The sequence below is a fragment of the Dermacentor variabilis genome, chromosome 5, assembly GCF_050947875.1.
Source record: "Dermacentor variabilis isolate Ectoservices chromosome 5, ASM5094787v1, whole genome shotgun sequence".
NCBI classification, from domain to species: domain Eukaryota; kingdom Metazoa; phylum Arthropoda; class Arachnida; order Ixodida; family Ixodidae; genus Dermacentor; species Dermacentor variabilis.
The window spans coordinates 188,666,456-188,690,760 of record NC_134572.1 but is presented as its reverse complement, the minus strand read 5'-3'; the positions used below and the strand labels follow the sequence as shown (position 1 = coordinate 188,690,760).

The following is a 24,305-nucleotide window of genomic DNA, read 5'->3' as shown; positions in this document are numbered from 1 at the left end:
CATGGCATTGAAACTCCCAATCAGCACGCCTACAGAGAAACTCTTTGCCTTCGGTGTGCACAATACCTCCCAAGAACATGGGGAGGCTCAGCTCAACACAAAAAGAAAGACTTCTGCAAACACCAGCTGGCCGAGCACTCCTCAAACACCTGACCTATAGACCAGAGCACGATAGCGTCGCACCCAGGCTAACCGAACGCATCTTCTCGCACCCGGGTTGCCCGGTCGACCGGCGCCATTTTGTACTGGGCTGCCAAAGTGTGTTCGCCGGCGACCGGTAGACATGGCAAGCGTTAGCTCTAGGACTCCAAAGTGCTGAAATGTGCCCGTTCACGCGGATCGAAAGTACAAGAAGTCATCTGGGCATCATTGCGTTGTGTTTCGATGCCAAAACAACCAGCGCAAAAGGAGCAGGTTGCTTAGCGCTGTTTGCGAAGAGCACAACACACGTAGGGAATCGTGCCGGTGCGGTGTTTTCAGCCTGCACCGATTTCCATCCGCAACGAAGAATGCCAAGCTGCGCCACCGGTGGAAAGCTGCAGTGAATAGGAAGAACTACCAACCCAGTGAAAATACACGAGTGAGTGTTCGATCTGTGTATATTTTGGTGCCACGTTCAACTTTGCGCCCTACGAACGTAATATGTGCAACACGCAGGTTTGCTCCGAGCACTTTCTGAACAAGAAGCCTACGAATCCCGTGCCGGTGATTCGCCTTGGCTATTACAAAAAGGCAAGCTTTTTCGTGTTTTTAGTAATGCAGAGCCCTCGACAGTTAAGCGGAACAGTTGAGTTTGCGGTTAGCGATACTTGCAGCTGGTGCACGGCATGACCATTAAGCGTGAACGACAAGTTGTAGGCAATAGAATGTTGCCCTGCTGGTGAGCGTTATTGCTATAAAAGTAAACTGAAGTCTGCTCGTCACGTAGCACGCTTCCACAAAAACGTAAACGACGACTGCTCGTCGCCGAAGGTGTTCTTGCAGCGCGCCTGTCTTTACGAGCTGGTGCTGCAGGTGTCATTCGTAACGAATTCATTTGAGCCTCCTGAGCTCTAAACTGCGTGCGGGCTGTTATGCGGGACAAAGCGCAAGATTTTTCCGTTCTTATAGCGAGGAAAATAAGGTGGTTAATTATTGTTGTATTATGTAACAAAATTTTGCTCGTTCTCGCCAGTTTTTTTTACTGTTTTATTTATTTTTTTTCTAAGGGAGCGCCAACAATCCGATATGGCCTCGCACAAGTGAAACAGGCCTGATACCAGGTAGCTGCAGTTGGTGGGGCTAATTTCTTGGAATGCAGGTGCGGTTGTCTTGTACCAAAGGGGACCCTGATGATGCAGCTTTAAGTAGGTATGGTAATCGTATGTGCCCTGTCATGGTTTGTGCAACAACTGTACAACACCTGCAGCTGTCATGCTGACCCTGTTATAGGGGCTTTGACTGCACGCGTAGTTTAACATTATAACTACTGTAGTTCCTCATTTTCCAATGAGTGCAGGTTTAGCATCATATATGCTGCTTGTTCGAGTGCTGTAGGCTTGTCTTCTGAATGTTGTACGATAAATTGCACGATACAATTGGCCTGGTGTAATTTCTATTTCATTTTGAGAGGACTTTATATCTTCGCAACAGTGATGGCATGGCAAAGAACTACAGCCCTTCTTACTATAACATATATTTTGTTTTCAATGTGCAGGTGGTGAAGGGCAGGCGTCTGCTAATCAGGCAGGCTATAAGCCCAGTCAAACGACCTCGCCAGTTGGTTGCCAAACGCGGCCAACCCAGTAGTGACCATGACAAACAAGACCAGACTGAAAGTGCAGAGGACAATGTTCTGCGTGCTTTAATAATATATGGCACCAACACAGTGCTGTATATTCCTTCAAAGGTTACGTGTCCAAAATGCGGAGATATTACAGCTCACACGTGTTCTAGCACATAGCGCGCGGTTTTTACAAACGTAATAGCGTAGTTGCCTTATGTATTCGCTTCTGCAGCCTGCACAGCACTCAGTGTGGCCATTGCGGACTTGCATGAGGTCTTGAAGTTTGATTGCATCGAGGCAACGAAAATGACAGGTTAGAAAAAACGCGAAACACGCCTTCCGCCCAGCTAAAAAGCCCAAGGTTCGCTTTTGCGCCGGGTCGCATCTCCCGGCGTCGCAGCCCAGACCTGCTACTTCGCGGCGCTTAGGATAGATGGCGCGACCAGCGCTCATCAATATGGCGGCGCGCTTTGAATTCACGGTGTTCTGGTGTATACCGAACAAATTAAGAAAATGGCAACAACAGCTAACATACAGGATGAAATCGGCTGGCAGGTCAGAGTGAACCGATACTGAAGAACATAGACCCGAGCGTGCACTAAGGCAGACGTGTAGCACGTGCAGATTGCATTCGACGAGCGTATTCCACCAAAAACGGCCTAGTGTACGTAGACGCAGCCACCCAAGAACCGAAACCAGGACTAGAGTGGCCACGGTCATCACCACAAACCATCGCGGGCCAAATTGGTCCCGTGCAGTGAGCACACAAGGCACCTGACGCCATTGTAGCCCTGGACAAAGGGACACACCCATGCTAAACGCAGCCAAGAGCGTCCAAGGAGACCCTGACTCAATAAAACAAAAGACCCTGTAAAGACCAATAAATATTTCACTGCTGATGATAAAGATGATGATGATGATGATGATGATGATGATGATGACATCCTAACTTGGTCACACCATCGTCGTCTTGTAATTGTCCTCATGTCGTCATCATCACTTAGTCGGCTTTATACCACCGTCATAATTTAAGACGACATCTCAGTGTCGTTATGCCTTCGTAGTTATATACCTTTGTCGTTCCATCAATATCATTCCTTTTTCCACATTGCATCGTCACTGCGTCAGCGTCAGACAGTTACGCCTCCATGCTCATGGGCGACCTTGGTAAGCGAGGCCCATATCAAAGCGGGATAGTACCGGCATATAGCCGAATCAACGAAAGTTTCCGAATTACCACTACAAGTGTTAAATAAACAATACTTCAGCAATATAACCTGTCGCTACATTGCTCAGTTGCTATTCGCATTACCACCGACAGCTATCGTGAGACGGTTTCCATCGTAATCTTTTTCAACTGTATACCCCTTTTTTTTCTATCTTTTTTCCTCTAGGATGTCAATATCGCCCAAGCTCTGCTCATCTCCTCCCTAGGGTAGAGGTCATCAAATTCCGTGGCATGCTTATAGAGGCTAATGACACTAAAGGGCAGACCATCACAAGATCAAAGCTAAAACGGAAAACATGGTTCAGCTTATCACTTCAGTCGCCAACTCTCGAGGTGTCCTCAGGGAGGACAACTTACTAAGGTTGTTGCACGCTTTTTTAAAGAGCCACGTTACCTACGTTGCTCACATGCCACGCTGTGAGAGTCATGAAAAGACTAAGCTCAATCTCCTGATCCGCAAGAGCATTTAGAGAGTGCTAGGGGTCTTCTCGCGTACTAGCATGAACCGGCTCATGTAACTGAGTATTTACAACACGTTGGAAGAGATAATCGAGGCACAGCATATTATTCAGATGGCCAGACTCTCCTCCTCGGCCGTGGACAGGAGCGTCCTGGCCGTCCTATGGCGTAGTCGAGCTCTAGAACAAGAACGCAAACATAATCTCACTAAGGAACAAAGGGCTTACATTACGGTCTCTCCTTTTCCCTGCAACGTGCACCCACAGCACAATGCGGTGAGGCGGACGGCCAGGGGTGAAGCCCTAAAGACGTTCGTGCAAACCCGGAGTCTGCATGCTTCGTAGACGCGGCGCAGTACGGTAGATCGGCCAACTTCTCGGCCGTTACAATTGATCACACAGGTTCTGATCTCCACTACGCTTCTATAAGGATTGCCACCGTTGCTAAGGCTGAGCAGGTAGCTATCGCCCTCGCTCTCCTTGACAATTCTAAGCAACATATATACACAGACTCACGAGCAGCGGTCAGAACCTTTGCGTCCGGGTCGGTATCAGATGAAGTAACTCGCATTTTAAGCCATAGGAATATTTCTTCTCACACAATCACCTGGTTTCCAGCTCACCTCGGATCACCTCTGGCCTCCATGGCCAACCGGCATGAGATCGCCCACGTCCGAGCGCGCAAACTAACTCACCGGCCTGGTCATCCTGGCGGATCTTCGGACTCCAATGTAGTGGTCTTTAGGGACGTTCTCCTCTCTTTTGATGAGACCATCAAACATTATCAGTGGGGCAGGAGGGTCTTCCCCCTTCCTCATAGAGCACAGGCATATATATACCCATCGCATATACCAGGTCACACCCTAGTCTTTATTTCCGCAGTGATTTCATCGAAGGCCTTGATCCAACATGCCCAGATTGTGGCGCCGCTTGTACGTTAGACCACATGCTGTGGCAGTGCCCCTCATTACAGGGTCCTCAGCGCACTGCCGAAGAGGAATGGAGCTCCATGCTAAAGAGCTCAGACCTTCTACGTCGACTCACGGCCGTCCCGAGGGCCCAAGAAGCGGCGGTGAGGCTCGGCCTACCCGTCCCGATGTGTGAGTGGCCTGCTGCTCTACCGTCTTGAGTGGTAGAGTACCTCAGAACCTAATTAACGTTGTCTGTCTGTCTCGTTATTTAAAGTTTTGATGCTTAGCTTTACGTTCGGGCTATTCATCATACCCAAATATGCTCTAACCGCTGTTTTTACTGCAATATGTGAAGAGAATGGAGCTTCAACATGAACTTTTGCCGGTCTTTTCTTAAAAGGCCGGAAGTGGGGTGGGCGGTGGAAGGAAGAGTATGGCAGAATACAGGGAAGACAAAAAGCGTTTTTTTTTTCTTTCGACCACTGTTCTACCATCGTCGATGAGGGACGCAAAATCAAATAAGCGGAAAAACAGATATGCTTCTTGAAGTAACACAAAATATATACTAACCCTAGGGGTACCTCCAACAGAAAGTATTCTAGTGCTCTCTCTCTCTTCTCTTCATCCTCTTTTTACTCCACAGCTGACTCTTGCTTCTATAGGCTGGTGTGCAGATGTGATATTCGCAGTTCACCCGGGTCAAGGATTAGCGAAAACGACAACAGCAGGTGGTGAGTAGACGCTCCGTTTCCCTCAGCACGGTGCACTAATGTTAACAAATCCTCGTTCGATCTGCATGCCACAAATAGTTAAGGCGTAATGACCGAGGCGCAAGCATCCCCTCCGAGTATGACCTCTTGAAGTTTATGAACAAGGCTAAGTGCCCCAAGGAAACGAAGGTCTCTGCTGCTCCTGAAAACAAAACTATTTCTCGCTGCGAACAAATGTACCCCTTTTCTCCTTTATTTCCCTTGCATGCCACCTCTTTCGCAGTGCTGCTTAGCAATGACTGCCCTCCAACAGTGGAAGTTCTCCGAGCCACACATACAAATTTGGTCCGGTAGGACCAATTCGGCCAATGAGGCACTAATCATTCACTACAAACCATACTTAAATACCATTGTGGCACTTTTATGTCCAGCATTCGTGCCGCCCTGATGAAATCATGCGGCCACACAGTAGCGGAGAGTGTTGAACACCAAGTGTTTAGACTAAATGCAGGTGGTTATCCGAGCTATGTGGTAAGAGCAGCTTGCGCAAATTGATTAAGAAAGTTAAGTGTAACGTCACAGCTTCATCTCAAAACAACAACCAGGAGCGTAAGAGATGTGCTGTGATCCCTTACCAACATAAGGTGTCGCACAATTTGAACAACGTGGCGCAACATTACGGAGTGAATGAAATGTTTTCCGGTCTTTTAAATATGGCCCGTATGCGTGAACAGGTCCTGAGAAAGATCGAAAAGATTACTAGCCACAGCCCTTTTGTTTGGAAGCCACAGGTCACACAGTTTGCTCCTTGCACGTGCGATGGTGTTTACTAATGCCCTTCCTTCTGCGGATGTGTTTATGCCGGTCAGACCGGACGCTGCATTAACATCCGTTTAAAAGAACATATTAAGAATAAGTCATCTTACGAGCATTCCCACGTAGCAAAACACTGCAGGGTCTGCGAAAAAAGAAACAAATAAGGTGTGCCTTCCGCTTCTAGAAAAAACAAGAATTTTATACCGTCATATGGATCATCGTACACGGGAGCTGTTCGAGGCCTATGTTATAAACAAGAAAGCGCGTGCATGTGTTAGCGATCCCTCCATTGTTGGAAGGGATCGGCATTGGAGTTGATCCTCCAGCTGGGGACATGAAAATTCAGGTGAAGCGAGAAATGCACAAGGGCTTGTACATGAAACCTTTACCTAAAAATATGCATCCGATTCATCACGAGAACCGTAGGAAGGCAAGAGCCAGAGCTTTACATGCTAAGTACGGGAGGTACAACGGGGCAGTCTACGTAGATGTCGCCGAGTATAAGAACAAGAACGCATTTGCAGTTGCGGTGGTGGACGGGCGGGGACGCTTAGTCACCTCTGGATCAGTCAAAACCCGCTCCTCAGAAACTGCAGAGGAGGCGGCGATAGCGCTAGCTATAGGTAATACTGAAGCTGACCTGATTTTCAGCGACTCTAAAACAGCCATTCGAAATTTGGCGAGAGGCAGAATCTCTGTCACAGCGGCAGGATTACTAGATCGGGCCATGGGGCGAGGGACTACGGAGGTGAAAATTGTCTGGGTACCGGCCCACTCTGGGAACCCTGGCAACGAGGCGGCTCACATGAATGCTCGAGGTTTCGTCAGCCGAGCAGGTGAGCCGGACGTTCCAGGGAGGTCCACGAGAGATGGGCTGGTGTCCTTTCACGACAATACTAACCATTACAAACTTGAGCGGAGAATTTACCCTCCACCGGACAAGCAATTGGTGAAGGCGCAGAAAAGTGTCTGGCGAAGATTGCAGACGAGATCTTTCTATAACCCATACGTGTTAAACAAAATCTACCCGGACGTTCAGCCGGAATGCAAATGGTGCCAGGAACTGGCCACCTATGACCACATATTATGGAGCTGTAGCATAGCGCCGCCACCGGCGGATATTATGCGTGATCCTTCTCTCGAGCAGTGGGAGGCCGTGTTGGCCAGCTCAGACCCGGTCGTCCAGACTAGGGCCGTGGAGTGGGCCACCCAGGTCGCCGTCAGCCATGAGCTGATGGCCATCTAGCACGGAATCGTCCGCACATGCGTTCTGACGAAAATAAAGTTTTTCCATCCATCCATCCATCCATTGTTCTTGCTGATGGTGAAGTGCGGTTTATGGACGCAAGAATGTGATGGCAGCGATTTTAGATGGCATATCAGCATGATGATGTCATTCTGATCATTGTATATATATATATATATATATAGTCATATCATAACAAGCCAGCAAACACTGATACCGAGGACAACATAGGGGAAATTACTTGTGCTTAATAAATGAAATAAAGAAACGATAAATTAATGGCAATTAAAGTGGATGAAAAAACAACTTGCCGCAGGTGGGAACCGAACCCACAACCTTCGCATTTCACGTGCGATGCTCTACCAATTGAGCAACCGCGGCGCCGTTTTCCCATCCACTTTCTTGGGTATTTATGTGTCCTAGTAGAACCCTGGGAGTGTGTGGGAGTGAACACTCCCACACATCTTTACATCTTTACATCTTTACTCCACACATCTTTAAAAACTAACAATAACGACCTCTTAGAAGTACCGTTGTATCACAAGCAATAATAAAGCGATATCGTTAATATTGCAGAAAATCCGGGGTCGCTGTCGGCGTCAGCACAAGCGGAGTTGTCCGTGAGCGAAAACTTCCGTATATACGTTTAGGTATACGTATGTGCCGCGCCTTGCTATATGGCATGAGGTATGGGCGGGTTATATTACCCCTTCTTTCTATCACTAAAATTGTTCATAGCTTGTCTTAGATTGGAAGACGAAGTGACAGTGTTCTCTTGTGTGCTTCGCCCCGCTGTGTTCTTGTGGTGTTTTCTAGTCATCTGCCACGTTCACGAGGGTGTCTTCCGTTAGAAAGGGGGAGGCTTTCCTCCAAGGCTACCTGGAGTCGGCCATCCGCCACCTACACCACTCCAGATGGAAGACATCGCCAGTTGAAGCGTGGGGCTCCCCGAGTCTACGGATTCCATTGCCCCACAAACGAGGCAATGAAATCAGAGGATAGATTCACGGTCTTCAGAGGTCGTCGTTTGAAAAGGAAACTACACCGGACATCATCACGGTGTGAGCTGACGACGGCAGAGAGCGCCCAGTCTTTTGCGATAGGGTACATAGCTACATCCACAAGGGACAACTTGAACAGTATTAATAGGCAATTCTTAAGAGAATTCTTCGAACGCATAGCACCAGGTCAGATAAATGAAGTTCGCATCAACGCCCGCAAGAATGTACTTACGGTTGATGCGATAAATGCAACCATACTAAAGAATTTCAAAGGAGTTCAGACACTTGGCAGCATTCCGGTGCGTCCTTTCAAATGGTATGGGATAGATACCTTAGCTGGCGTTATCTCTGACGTGGACTAGCAAATCACGGAGGATAATTTCACCAAACTATCGACATCTACAGTTCGTATAAGGAATGTTCGTCGCTTCAGACAGTCACGTTACATCAAGATAGACTGGAACTCATCTTCTTTACCAACATTTATAAAAGTGGGTTATGTGACGCGTCTTGTGTGACCATACGTGCCAAAGTGTTACAGTGCAACAGATGCCAGCAGATAGGTGACGTGAGTGCAGTCCGCAAGAATATCATTAGATATCAACGATGTGGCATGGGTCACCAATAGAAAGCTTGTCAAGCGAGTGCACTAAAGTGTCCGAACTGAGCTGGATCACATGATGCGACCTCGAAGTTGTGTCCAAAAATCGTACATGAAACACGGATACTCAGGAAGATGGCGAGGGATAATTCTTCCCGCAGAGAGGCAGCTGCATCAGTGCGCCGACAGTGACGCGGCTTACGGCAAAAGCACAAGCGTGTCAGCAGTACAACCAGACCACATGAACAGGAGCCTCAACAAGCGCCCCACCCCTTGTCCGCACAACCATTAACAGAATCGGGAAACGTATGGAAAGGCCGGTATATCGAGGCCGGCTAAAACGCCTGCAGCGACTGTTCCAGCGCAAGATGCTGCTGAGGTTGCCCGGCCTTCTCTACTATCAAAAGGTTCTCGGAAGGATCATGCGGACGAAGGTTCTATGATGCGTCCTACTGACAATCTTCATGGTGCCAAAGTCCACAGCATGCTTCGACAACTGATGAATACGAGGAGTGACGCGCTTTCTAGTCTACGCACGCTGCGTTACAAATTATGGATGCCCTAGAGCCGCTCCTCGCCGCTCTGCGGTAGTATCTCAATATGGCGCTCAACTTGTTCTTTTGAAGAGTGCATGCGTCCATCTGTTGTTGGGCAGTGAAACGCGTGTAGCCTGCGTGGACGCCTTTCAGATTTTCGACAACGCGTATTCAAGTATCGGGTCCCTTTTGTAATTGTTTGCGAGCCCAGCATTCCATCTCCCTTCCGACTATCACGATATATCCAACTTTGGTCACGGAAAGACATTTTCAGAAGCAAAGTTCTGTTGTGCATATGTCGTGACATGGTGTACGCCCTCCTACATATGGTAGCGGAACTTGCTTCTAATGAACACATCTGTGTGACGGTAAGACTGCAGCAGCGCGTGTTTTCGATCAAAAGAGATTTGATCGCCTACACCTGAGTTCTGTCGTCCAAGTGTGCCCTGGACCACATATAATCATAGGAGACTTTAACGCCCACCACCCATTATTGGGCAGTGTTACGATGAATAGACGGGGTGAAGAATTGGCAAACTTCATGCATACCGAAAGTTTGGCAGCCATTAATCGCGCTTCCCCCACTTTTCTCAGACGCGCGATGTATAGAAGCTGCTTAGGTATTGCATTCATGTCAAGAAGCCTTCTACCCTCAACAACCTCGTACACAGATCTAGAGACGCAAGGTCATGACCCCATACCAACATATATAGAACTGCAATGGTTCCTTCAAGCTCCTCCACCACATATTTGTTGTACTGACGGGCGTGATTGCCAGACGTTGGTGCACAACGCTTGCTCAGACCAATATTCGCCGCCTGATGTAGAACGTATTATTACCGCAGCTTCACAACACGACAAAATTCATACGTACATCGGTACCTAGAAACTCCATCGACATAGTATATGAAAAACTACGAGCTGTACGTGGCCGCACCGAGAGCAAATAGTGAAGAACGAAATCTACCTCAGACCGTACAATCTGTCGCCAAGCTCAACGACATGTCCATCGGCACTTTGACAAACTGGGCACTAAGCTCTGGTGGGGATTTTGCACTTCCCTTGATCCTCGCAAACCACTCTGTAAAGCATGGCAGGTAGGGCGCAGCTTACGATTTCCCCCTCAAGATAAGTACCCATTCCGCGCTCGGGCAGTGGTGCAACGTAGATACGAGGTGGATGTTGCAGAGGACTACTGCAAAATGATTGTGGCTGTAGCTTCTGGTCCATATTCAACAATAGACCGAGAAGCCCCACCATCCACATACGACTGTTTTGACATCATGTTCACAATGCAAGAACTAGACGCTGCACTGCTTCATCTCGAAGATTATCAGTGGCTGGAACAGATGGTATCACATATGCTGCGCTGCGTTCTATGGGGCAAGACGCACGCACTGTTCTCATCTCCTTTTTCAATGCATCATGGAGCTCAGGCACTCTGCCGGAGAAATGGAAAACCAGTCGTATTGTGCCGCTTCTGAAGCCTGGCAAGACACTTCATGCGATATCTTCCTACGGACCTATTGCCCTGGCAAGCTATGTGGACAAGATCATGGAGAGAGTGGTGCTGACGAGGCTAGAGTGTTTTCTCGAAAAGTACAACTTTCACCTAGACATGATTGCGGGTTTTCGCAAATGAAAATCATCCATTCACAGCGTGATTGACTTTGTGTCAATCGTCGAACGGGATAAGAAGCCTCGATCCTAATGAGGAGCACCCTTTTTGAACGTCAAAGGTGCATATAACAATGTGTTGTATGACGCCATTCTTGACGCACATGAGGAGCTAGGAATTTGGGGACAGAATTTTCAATGGTTAATGGACTTCCTTACAGGCCGGGCCATATTTATGACGACGACAGACGAGAAGACCAGTCTTCGCCAAATCAGCCGTGGCGTTCCTCAAGGAGGCATAGTCAGCCCTACTCTGTTCAATACACCGCTTGTTAGACTCGCCGATATAGTGCCGGAGACTGCAACCATGAGGCTATACGCTGACGATATCTGCATATGGACTTCTGGTGTTTCGCGGTCACAACTTTGTGCAAGATTGCAACGTGCAGTGTCGGTAATCTAGAAGTATTAGCAGCATCGAGGTCTACAATTGGCACCTGCAAAGTGTGTGGCCCTTTCATTTACCCGCAAGGCAATGCACTGCTACCAGATTACGATTAAAGGCGCAGCCATACCTTACGTCACGCACCACAGATTTCTAGGAGTGATGATTGACCGACCCTTGTCCTTGTCTAAGCAAGTGTCGATGCTCAAGTCCAAATTAAGCAGCTTCATATACATACTTAAATATACAGCAAGCATGAAGTGGGGCCCGTCAGAGAGATCGTTGCGCTAGCTAAATGAATCACTTCTTCTAGGCTACTTACGATACAGAGGCGCTATAACGTAAAACTATTCCAAACTTTTCCATTCCAATTCTGCAATCAGCCCTCCACCATTAGTCAAAAGCTTTCTGGGACCACAAACCACCCTTAACCCGTCTGCCAAGCGACGTCATGAACACCGTGATAGATCCCGATCATATATGGCGCGTACACACTGATTTGGCATGATTTGATCGAATAAAATAAAATAGTTATTTCTGATTCGAGCCCTTTTTCGCCATTAGCCCTCGGCTATTGGTCAAAAGTTTTCGGGCTGCACCCAGTACACCTGCCTGTCCCGCGACGTCGCAAAACTGCTAAAACTCACCGCGTCAAAGTGACGTGTGCGCGTTAAAGATGCATTATTATGCCGAAGAAAACTGAATTTTCTTGTGAATAGCCCCAGGCTGCCCCGTTCCGAAAGGAATAAAAGATGACTGCCGCCGATCGCTCAAGCACTGGCAACTCGCACGTGCCGGAGAGCATGGGTTTAATTGCGTATGATAAAACCTTTTGCGTGGCCGTGTAACGTCTTCGAGCACTTCGACACGTTTACGACTTCGTTCCGCCTACTCTTCTTTGCTGAGTATCCGTTTCAGCGTCATTCTTAAGCTTCTGTTGCATGCCGCCGCGATTTTCTACGAGCCACCGCAAGCTAAGTAAGGGAAAGCGGACCAACCGCAGACGCCGGCACCGCCCTCCTGATCCGGTTAACGATTTTCAGAGCAGTGGCTCGGCCCCATCGAATCCATCTCCACTTGAGCGTGCTCCTCGCCTCTTGTCATCCAATTAGATAAGACAAGCCGCTAAGTGTAGGCAATGTTACTCGTTTTTCAAGCAAACAAAAGTGACCTCCCATGAACGAAAGGAGCATTTGATTGGCCTCTTCAGACAACCCTGTGGGTGACCACCTGATCCTTGCGTCGGCGGTTACGCAAATTTGACGTCATGAGATTGGAATAAAACATATTGGAATAGTTTAACGTTATAGGGCCCCAGTTTACCGATTATTACAAACATTCACCCCTCCTTTCTACGTACACTGGAGGGTTTACAAGCTCAGCCACTGAGAACATGTCTTGGTTTGCCACGCTGGTCTTCGACAAAGGGCGTCATTGAAGAAGCGCGTGAACCTCCTATAGACGCTCATCTCTCATAAGATCTTACCTTTAAGGCTGTATCTTCGACTATTGACCCGCCATGAACGTCACCCTCTATCGACCGTTTGCATTCTACGTCCAGACAGCACTCTCTCGGAATCTCTTTCGCGTCACGAGGGCGTCCTTCCCACAGGCTTTACTAGGGCAAAAGCAGCGGCCATTCCAGCGTGGGCTTTGTCAAGACCTGTGGTGAATCTATCCATTCCCGGAGTCAGGAAATAATCCCGTATACCTTCATATGGATTTAAGCAACTTACTTTAACCCATATATCGAAGGAATATGCCGATTCCATACATATATTTACTGACAGTTCGGTGTCAAAAACCACTTCAAACGCGACATTCGTAATAATGAATATGAAGGTCAGTAAGCCCTTCCATCTCGACCACCAAACTACCTCAACAGCCGCAGAGATTGTTGCCATTCGGGAGGCAATTCTTTATATATCGATGAAGCCGCATCAGACTTTGACTATATTTTTCGATTCCAAGCCGGCACTTCAAGTGGTCGATCCTGCCTTGAGACGAGAACCTTACTATGTTCAGCACAATGCGTTGGTGGGCTAGTTGGTGCGGATCTATAATTACTTTGTTTAGCGCAAAACGTCTTTCTTGTGTCTATCATTTTGCGCTAAACAAAGTAATAATGGACCTTATGTGATCGAATCACACGTTTTCGCCCTACGAGCTAGCCATTGCATATTGTTTCAGTGGATTCCGGGAAACTGTAGCTTACATTAAAATGAGCTTGCCGACGCGGTGGCAAAGATGGCCCACATTAATACCATGCCAGTGTCCATCCTATTTTCACGATCATACACTAATCACTTAGTGCACAGATTTCTGCGCGATAATACCGCAGTCTATTGGGCCTCGCTAGGTCATCGCAATCTCCACCTTCACGAACCCGACCCAGAGATGAAAACACGGATACCACCGAACATGAAAAGGTGAAATGCAAGCTTGCTGGTACAGATTACGACTAGGTGTGGCCTTCACGCGGCGCTACCTACATTTCATCGTCCGGGCGCACAAACCGACTTGAGAGGAATGCGGTATTCCTGAGACCATAGAACACCTCTTGTGCGTCTGCCCGCGATTTGATGTACAGAGAAAATCACTGACAGATATCTTGTCAAAATTTGCCGTTGGACCATTAGCTGAAAAGGCTCTATTGGGACCTTCGCCTGATCCTCGTCATCAGCCTGATAGTCTGAAGGCTCTCAACAAATTTCTGTATGAGAACTGACTAGGCAAGAGACATTGGAGAGTCTTGGAACATGCAAAATTCTCACCGCCATCTTCATCCTCATAATAAATGCCTCCTCTATTCTTTCCACACCCTTTCCCTTTCCAGAACACCGAGTAGCAGGCCAGAAAATTGATTCAGGCCGACCTCTCAGCTTTTCTATCATAATAAATACTTCTCTCTCGCTCTTTTTCTTAGATTCTTGACAAGGTTATTCCTCGAAATTTTGAGAATGACCGCCCACAACCAAATGTCATGAAACAAAACACCGAGAGCGCGGGCCTTTTACGTACAATTTTATTAGACTTAAATATTCAAAGGGCCAAACAATAACAGGAAACTGAATATGATGAAATTTTCTAGGCGAGGCGGCGCCCTACCTCCGGAATCGCACTAGGCAAGAGGCCGGGTTTCTACCAGAAAGTTCACTAGGGTTGAGGATTGGGCGAGTTGGTATAGCATCCTAAAAATACAAGTGCTCCCGCTCAGTTTAATCACAGTGCCTGTTAATTTAATTCAAGCACCCTCCAAACTAATCCATGTGCCATTCATTTGCGTTCAAGCACCCCTGAACTTATTCCAAGCGCCAGCCGAAACAATCTGAACGCCAGCGAAATTCTACCAGTACCACCAGTGGTGGTCAATCCAGGCATAACGCAATTTAAAAACATTTGAATTTCAAGGCATCCGAAATTTTGCGAACATATCGGGGGTAATAGCTTCGAAATGAAAGGACGAGATGAGAGACTAGTAGCTTTCCTTCCACGCGACTAAAGACAACATTTGCAAGGTGTTTTTTCTACTTTGCCATTAGAGCAAAACAGCAGATGAGAATCCTCGCAATCAATTGAGAGGAGACGCCAGCATGAATACGTTAAGAGAGTTAATGACACGCATGTGATTTTGTCATGGCTATATAACCGAACAATAAAGAGTGATTCAATTATAATCACTAGGCCCTGGCCGGCAGGCTTCGGTCGCTAGCGAATACGATTTACTATTTTAGTGCGATGTCCGTAGCCTCCAATCAAACACCGCGCCACCGATACCACTAAAATCTTCATAAATTATCATATAATTCCATAATACACCTAGCTGATATGGTCAAGTCCCTAGGGAGCACAAGTGAAATACAATGCGCAGTTCAGGGTTCTAGGTGTTTTGCACACCATAACGTCATGTATGCCAAATGAAATGCGACAAAACGACTTTCAATACTGAGCCAACCATAGACTCGTATGTTTAAGCCACTAGTGAATGTTATTCATCCATTTCGCTGTCACTTCAGCAGCTATCACTCGTGAGTGCTTTCATTGGTATCAATGAAACTGTAACAGAACGAGCACATTTTTGTTACCACTGCTAACTAATATCGCCGAGTTATTAGAGATCGCTAGTGATGCGCTCACTGCGATGTTCTACTTTCTTGTAGAATAGCGTCATATATATGAAATGAAATGTCATTCAGATGGCGATTCACTACATGTAATTTAATAACTATGGGAGACGCTAAGATTGAATAACTAGTCATGAAGAGTCATTTTGTGTAGCGTGACCGTCACAGCCATCATTCGTGCACGTCGTCAGTGGTATAAATGAAAGTGTCAATAAATGAGAATTTTAATCAGACTGTATTGCTAATAGACATCACAGAATCATTACTGATCACAAGTGATAAGCTCTGTTCGGTGTTCTTGTACTTTTCTGCAGCATAGCGGTCATGCATATCAAATGAATCATTTTTTAGAACGATTCAAATATGATCATTTACTATCAGTATTTTATTCTGCTACCATTCGTAACTGATGTTGTGCGGTGATTAGTCATGACTAGTGATAAGCTCACTTCTTTGTTTTCGTACTTTCATACAGCATAAAGTAATGGGTATCAATTTAAATGTGAGGCAAACGGCAATTCAAGTTTAATAAGTAGGACGTGCTAGGAATTTGTCGATAGCGATTACGAGTCACTTTGTTTTGCACGCCAGCGGTAGCCATCATTCCTTCATTTTGCCACAGGTATGGATGTGTTTCTTGAAATACTTTCCTCTGAGATTGCAGATGTGGTCCAAGTACTGTCCGTCAATGGTGACTTGTTCACTACAGTCTTCTCGACTGCTCAAATATCCCACCTCAATGAACACAAAATGAAAGGTCCCCCACAGGTGATTCAATTACGACAATTAGAAACTGAGCTGTTTAAGCCAATTGATGCAAAGATGCCGAAGAAAGGTTTTAGTTGCCGACTTTTTTGAATTCTTAAGCCTTTTTTCATTAGCACGGCGCCACAGGCATCAATCAACTTGAAGAAATAAATGGAAACAAAGTCCCAACGTAGCGGAAGCAGCGCTTCATGAATTGGCTTGTAGCAAAGTGGTGGGAAAAGAGCTCATTTGAATTTCATCGGATAAGTTTAGTATGCTTATGTGCTTTCACTCTCTTATGAATCATCTTATGATCCGCGCTGTAAAAGCAACGGCTGTATATCGATCATGCAAATGCTGACCATAAGAACTATGCGTAAATCTGTGCGAGGCAAACTTTACTATTAGAAACTAAAACCAATTTGTTGGAAGACTACCGCCTTTCTTGTGCGTGCAGCACTGAGCAGTTTTCAAATTCCGTGGCACTATAGGGCAGCTTGTACAAAAGTGTAGCTGTGCCTGTCGTAGGCAGTGTACTCTACTCGCAGGATGGGCTGCACTGACTCTCCGAAGGCCTCAACCAACAGTGCCCGGCGATGCTGTTTCTTGGAGATACCCGCTGGTGCCGTGAAAAGACGGTCGCACTATTCGGCTAGAAAAGCGTTCACACCAAACTTGAACTTCGAAACAACTTCTTCGATTGCGTTGAAGAATGGGCTGTAGAGTGGAAGCCGCTTCACTGAGTGCTCATTAGTGGCCAACACAACCTCATCAGCAAGGCGGTGCCCTTGGCGCGATGTCAAGCAAGAACACAGCTTCGGCGCCAGGTTCCTGATGACGAACCTACTTGGACAGATCATCGAAAAATTCGTTGAATACCACCAGTGGATCTTATCCATTGAAATACAACGCAGAAGGCCATTTGCCGACGCGAAAGCCAAAGTACTTATGTTCGCGCCCTTTGTGCTGATTGCAAGACGAATAGCTGGCGCATCTCGTTTCGTTCTGCCAAAACTTATTGCGCACCCCACGTTGAAATTCGGTTCGTCATTGTAGTACCGCGTGACTGTGGCCCCCTTATTTTGAAGCCATTGAGCGAACTTGCGGCGCTCTTCCTTGACACCACCACGGTTACAGTCGATCGGCCTCTGAGTAACTAACCTAAGTATGTAACCATGGCCATGCAAAAGCCATCGATGGAAGATTTGCTGATTTCGGTACCGTGAAACCTCTCTGTAAAAGACATCCTGATTTGCATAAGCGAGAAGGATGGATTCTTTTTTACAATTTCACGCAGGGTCTCGACCATATCGCGGACAAACTTTTTTGACCAGCCACCACGTTTCTTGGCTGTTTCGCGATCTGTTGCGGCAGTTGAGCGCACAGTTCTTATACTTATCCACAGTGTTTGGGCCAATTGCTTCAAGTCACCACCGCGTCGGTACTCATCGATGATGCGGGAACGATTCATGGGAGAAAAGTGAGTGTACTTAGTCTTCTCTTCATATGGCTTCTTTCATAGTCGTCCAGCAGCTCGAATCTTGCCTTCTTCCATGACCCAAATTCTCAAAAGAGCCACTTTACATAAAAGCTGAGGCACGCCAGTCACGAGGGTCGCGCAATACTTGAAGCCGGTCATCTGCCTCTCGTATGCATGGAAGCGTCGCGCACCTTACAGATCCAGCAGCACGTCATCTGCTTTACTTAGAACGGTAGTATCCTCTTCAACATTAGTTCAAGAATTTATGTTTTGTACAAACAAAGCTGCCATATTTCCAATACACAAGCTTTACGGTCTTTTTTACCCAATATAAAATTGTCTCATTTACGATTTCCAGACGATCGTGGTAGCACATCACGGAAAACTGCAACTCCATTAATCGTCCGCTCGCGCCCTGTAAGAAATGGCTTGCGATACTTTGAACGTTCGGCGGAATTTGCGCATACAAATTCGACAAATATCGTTTATGCTTCGTTTCTCCTTCTTGCATTCACTAGTCCAACTTGACGCGTTACCACACATTATTAGACTGATGAAAAAAATTACTTTGAACTTTTGCTCTGCGAAATAAAGCGCTCTGATTCTCGAAAGCCCAGCTTATCCAAGATCCGCCTGGCTCCTTGCGAGCCTATAGCATATAGGGACATTCTCACTTTTGCCTAGTCAATAGCATATGGCAAAGACCGCAAGCGAAACCTAATACTCAAACGGGAACACTCATTGTGGCCATTAGAAGGGCTTCTTAAAGTCGAACCACAGAAAGTGGCAGGCTAATGGCGGTCGCAAGAGTAAGCTTTCCCGCCGCTCAGCAGTCGCCATTCCTGTCGGCCATTGATGAAGCCTAGCAATGCCGGGCTTTTGCGACACAAGCATGCTTCCAGCGGACGCCCATAGTGAACAGAATTATACAGGAATGATGGTAAGAAGAGAGCGTCCACGAGGATTGGCGTGACTGATGTCCGCAGGCAATGACAGAGAGAGATGATGATAGGGAACGCCATATTTACAAATAAATTAAGCTTTCCCTGCAAAGAATAATGTACGCAAGAACACGTCAAAGCAAAACAAATCCAACCGTTCTCGGCACTTATTATTTACCCTGTTATTAGTACGGCCTTATTTGTGTAAAGGCAAACAAAACAAAAATATTAGTGCACACGGGTACGATTGCTGCTCAAAAGGCGCGATGTTTTCCTCATTTTTTTTTTATTGTAAAGCCGCTCTTATCGATTGTATCTTGAGCAATTATGTGCCCATCCCAGACCTGTTGGACGTTTCGTCCTTTGTTTTCGCCCTTTTTACTGTTTCATACCATACGCCCTTTCAAGAAATTTGTTGGAATAGCAAGCCGTCAAGTCGGCTGCCATACTCTGAACGTATTAGAATTGCGAAAACGTTCTGCACGCGTCACAGCTACCATCCGCATTGTGAAGCACCGTGAACGTTGTGTTCACTTCGTAGCGCATTACGGCAGTTTACATATGTGCGACGTGCGGGAAATGTGACGTCATTTGTCATCTCTAGGAACTAAAGCATATGAGATACTACACACTATAATTTAATTACCCTGCTAACGAGTGTTCATGCGATACCCTTACAGTGAAGAATTGTTAATACCCGACAACACATAAGTGTGCAAAATCGCTATTTATTGCTAATGACTCGCTGATATTCTTTATATTGGTCAGATAATTGCTCGTATAATGGCACTTTATTCTACTCAACGGCCGCACGTACAAGTAAACGCTACAATGGTACAAAGGTTATTGATATTCACTTCTGGCTCAAGCTTTTCCGTTCCTAATTGTCATAATTCAATCACTTTTTCAGCGCCCTTTCATTTTATGTCCATGAACCTGTGATATTTGAGCACTCGAGTAAATTGAAGTGAACATATTCACCATTGACCACCAGTACATGGACAACATCTGCAGTCTCAGAGGAACAGATAGACAGACAAAGAACATTTCTAATGGTCCTGAGGAACAGCGTTAGGGCACCTCCCTTTACAGGGAGTCCCCGTAGCCGTCGCGGGCCGCACCCACGTCGGAGTAGAAAGATCGTGGTCCTCCGCCATGTCGCAGGCCCTCTGGACAGCCCGTAGTTGCTCTGAGAGGTCGCCGCTTTTAAGGGCTGCCTCCCAGTCGGTTAGAGTGGTTAGCGATGAGCTGCATAACGCAGGGCATTGCAAGAGCATATGGGATAAGGAGCAGTACGCCTCCCCACAGTCTGGACAGTGGGGTTCTACATTAGGAAAGTATTAAGGGAAACATTAGAGGAAAGTATTTCAAGAAACACATTCATACCTGTGGTAAAATGAACGAATGATGGCTACCGCTGCCGTACCAAACAAAGTGACTCGTGGTCACTTTTGACAAATTCCTAGGACCTCCTTGTTATTAAACTTGAATTTCCATTTGACTCGCTATTGATTTGATACCCATAACTTTATGCTGAATAAAAATACGAAAACGTAGAAATGAGCTCATCAATGCGGATGACTAATCACCCTGCATCATCAGTTACCAATGGTAGCAGAATAAAATACTCACTGATCGTAAATGATAATAATTCAATCGTTGTTTTAAAAAAATTCATTAGATATGCGTTAGGCTATGCTGCATAAAAGTACAAGAACACCAAACAGAGCTTATCACTAGTTATTGTTGTAGACCTTTTGATGTCAATTAGCAATGTTGACTGATTAAATTTTCATTTATTGACACTTTCATTTGCACCATTGACGACGTTTACGAATGATAGTTGTGACTGTCACACTACAGAAAGTGATTGTTCATCACTACTGGCTCAATCTTTTCATCTTCTATAGTTATTAAATGGTAGTTATCGAATCGGCGTCTACATGACACTTCATTTCATATATATGACGCTGTTCTGCATGAAAGTACAACAGCGCGGTGAGCGCATCACCAGTGATCACTAATAACTCAGCAGTATTATTTAGCAGTGGTAGCAGAAATGTACTCATTTTATTACAGCTTGATTGATACCACTGACGGCACTCACGAGTGATAGCTGCCGCAGGGAAAGCGAAATGGGTGAATAATATTCACTAGTGACTAAGCATACGAGTTTAGAGCAGGCGTAGTATAGTCACTCGTTTTATTGCATTTCATTTGACACACATGACGTCATGGTGTGCAAAATACTGATTACCCTGAACTGGGCATTGTATTTCACTTGTGCTCCCTAGTGACTCGACCATATCATTTAGGGGTAGTATGCAATTATATGTTAATTCATGAGCGTTTTAGTGGTATCGATGGTGAGTTGTTTGATTGTAGGCTACGGACATCGCAGTAAAATAATTTATCATATTCGATAGCGACAGAAGCCTGCCAGTCAGGGCCTAATGAATATCATTGAATCCCTCTTTATTGTTCCGTTTGATAGCCATGACCAAATCGCATCTGTCTCATTAACACTCTTAATGTACTCACGCTGACATTTTCTCCCAGATAATTGCGAGAATTGTCATCTCCTGTTTCGCTCAAATGACGAAGTAGAAAAAAAACTCCAGAAGTTATTGTTAGTCACATGGAAGGAAAGCTACTGGTCTCTCATCTCGCCCTTTCATTTTGAAGATATTAACGCCGGATATGTTCACAAAATTTCAGAGGCCTTGAAATTCAATGGTTCTTAAATTGCGTTATGCATGGATTAAGTTCACTGGCGTTTGGATCATTTCCGCTAGGGTTTGGATTAAACTCAGTGGTGCTTGGAATAAATTGAGTGGCTCTCGGATTAAAATGACTTAAAATGACTGGCTCTTTGATTAATTTGAACGGCGCTTGGATTAAATCAACAGGCGCTAGGAATAAATGGACAGGTGCTTGGATTAAATTGAGCGGGAAAACCTGTAGTACAGTGCAACATAAAAAGGAAAAAACAAGCCGAGCCAGCCAGCTGAAAGAAAGCTTCAAAAAGTTGGACATTGGCGCTCTTTTCCTTCATCTGGCCGCGTCGGGTTATGTCTTCCTTCTTATGTTGCGCTGTAGCAGTCGACCCGAAAGCTCGCCTTCTTCCAGAGCGTTTACCGCCCGCCCTTCCCTGCAGACGTTACGGTGAGTTGTTGGCGGGAACCGTGAGAAGATGTTAGCGATATTTGAATGCTGTCGCGTTCCACTCTCGAAGGCGAGGCTTAAGCGTCTTCCAAGTTCTTTTTTTCATTGTGGTGACGTAATCCAAAATTTTGTTACAATTGCTGAAAATAATGATCTGTTCTATGCGACTTTCAATGGTTATAAGGTAATTTTAGCAATGTACCTTGTGTTGCTCTGTGTTAATATATATGTATTCTTTTTTCTTGTTTTTCTTTTTCTGCTCAGTAGCACCAGCTTGTCATTTCTGTTTGGTGGGTCCGGAACCTTGTCAAGTCCCCAAAAAACGGCTTTTTCTGCAGTTGTCCTTTTTCATCATGTACCGTGACTGGTGCAAACACAATTGATTGATTGATTGATTGATTAATTGATTGATTGATTGATTGATTGATTGATTGATTGATTGATTGATTGATTGATTGATTGATTGATTGATTGATTGATTGATTGATTGAAACACGTGCGCCGTGTGGTGTTGGTGGCAATCCTCTTACACGGCGCAGCTTGTCCAGAGGGAAGCACGAGAGAGCAGTCCGGCGGCAGAAGCCCCATGCATGACGCGCATGCCCAGGAATTTTGGACATTGCGCCTTTGGCGACTGCCCAACTTCGTCACAGTGCACCAGCGTTACTCAATTTACAGCATACACGCAGGCAGCAGACTTCGGGTGCTTGCACAGGAGATCACGCTCTCTGTATGGTGCACACCAAGCAGCCAGACCAACCGGAGCAATCGTCAATACAACCTGCCCTCTTTGATCCGCCTCTGTATGCCAACTGGACTCCGCCGAAGAGAGGCCACTCTGTTTTATTGCTTATGGCTAGGGTTGGTATTTACGAAATCTTACTCATATCGCATTGGAATGGCCGACAACGCTCTCTGCAATGCCTGTCTTTGCGAGGAGACGCTAGAACACATTCTGTGTGACTGTCCTGAATATAATGTTTAGGGACAGTCCCTGGCTTTCTTTCTAGCGCACCTTGACAATAGACCATTGCCATTTGAAGCCATTTTCACATGTCGCCGACAGAAGACATCGCAGCTGAAGGCGACGAAGGGACTACTTCGGTTTTTGAAAGAGACGGGATTGGACATGCGGCTGTGACAGTGATGTCACGTACCACGCAAGAGTGACGAACTGTAACTGACGACGTGTGTGCTGTGCTATGTGCTCTCTCTTTCTCTCTCTCTCTCTCCTCCTCCCCATCTTTCAACCTCCTCCATCCCGCTCCAATGTGTAGGGTAGCGAACCAGTTGAGCTAAACTGGTTAACCTCCCTGACTTTCATTCTCCACTTTTTCCTTCCTTCATTCAATAAATACATTTCAGAAGGCCGCGCCAATTTCTACAACCTTTAATTAGCAACGTCGAGAGGGTAAGTTCGTTTATTAACATGCGTATCTATGCCACTTCGTCCTAACGGCATCGCCGTGTTGTAGCATAATTTTTGTAAGGAATAAAACAAGACTATTACGCAGCAAAAAGTTACGAATAAGTGTTTTAAATAAGTATGTTATTAGAAGTGCGTACCTTCTCCACGTTGCTAACTGAAAGTTATTGAAGTTTGGCCGGTCTTCTGAAATGTCATTTTTAAAAACGCTGCCCATTTAGCTACGCTGGTGCATTGCTGTGCAGTTTGGCAGGTGGTCACTGGAACAATGTCCAAAATTCCGTGGTATGTTTCGGTGGTGGGAATATTGGTGTGTCGCTACATTCTAATAAAGAGCCTCTCTCTCTCTCTCTCTCTCTATATATATATATATATATATATATATATATATATATATATATATATATATATATATATATATATATATATATATACATATATCGCATGAACGTACACATACCTCTTACTATGGTTGCTACCGAAATCTTAACGTGATTTGTATTAGGATTCTTCACGCACTTTTCAGCGTCTCTCTTTCGGCCTCAAACTGTTTTCCAGCCAACTTGGGCGACTGGGTAGTCCATGGCCTCATGGGTAGAGCATCGGGCTGGTCACCTTTGGGAAGCATGCTCGAAACTAATCGAACTGGGTCACTGGGTATGTGACCCTGGATTTCATTTCCTTTCACTTGAACTTCAACGGTTCCCAGACCGGGCTTTGCATGAGGAGTGGGCGCATGAATGGTGGATAACAATGATTATTGCGTAGATTTACGAAGAGTGCATAGCTTCTTCGATAGCATTCTTGAAATGAGCTGGATCAGGGATAAGAGCTTGGCTGCAGTTAAGGTCATTCCAGTCGTGAGCTGTGTGCACAAGAAAATTACTTTTGGAACGTAGTAGTGCGGGGACGATGCGGCATGACGCTGTTAGGATGGCCTGTGCGTTGTGTACGACGCAGTGGTTGGATGAACTGGCTGTCTCGGGGTGAACAATGGAAAACTTGTGATAAAGGCAGTGGCGTGAAATCGCCACTGCCTTTATCACAAGTTGCACTGCCGTTATCACAAGGCAGTTGTAACTGAATCT

General features: G+C 46.0%; 1 non-coding gene across 1 annotated transcript; it reads right to left on the bottom strand.

The window, feature by feature from the left end:
• Positions 1–7,442: 7,442 nt before the first annotated feature.
• TRNAS-UGA (transfer RNA serine (anticodon UGA)) lies at positions 7,443–7,515 on the bottom strand. The gene has a single exon. It is a non-coding gene; the product is annotated as a tRNA-Ser (tRNA).
• Positions 7,516–24,305: the final 16,790 nt, after the last annotated feature.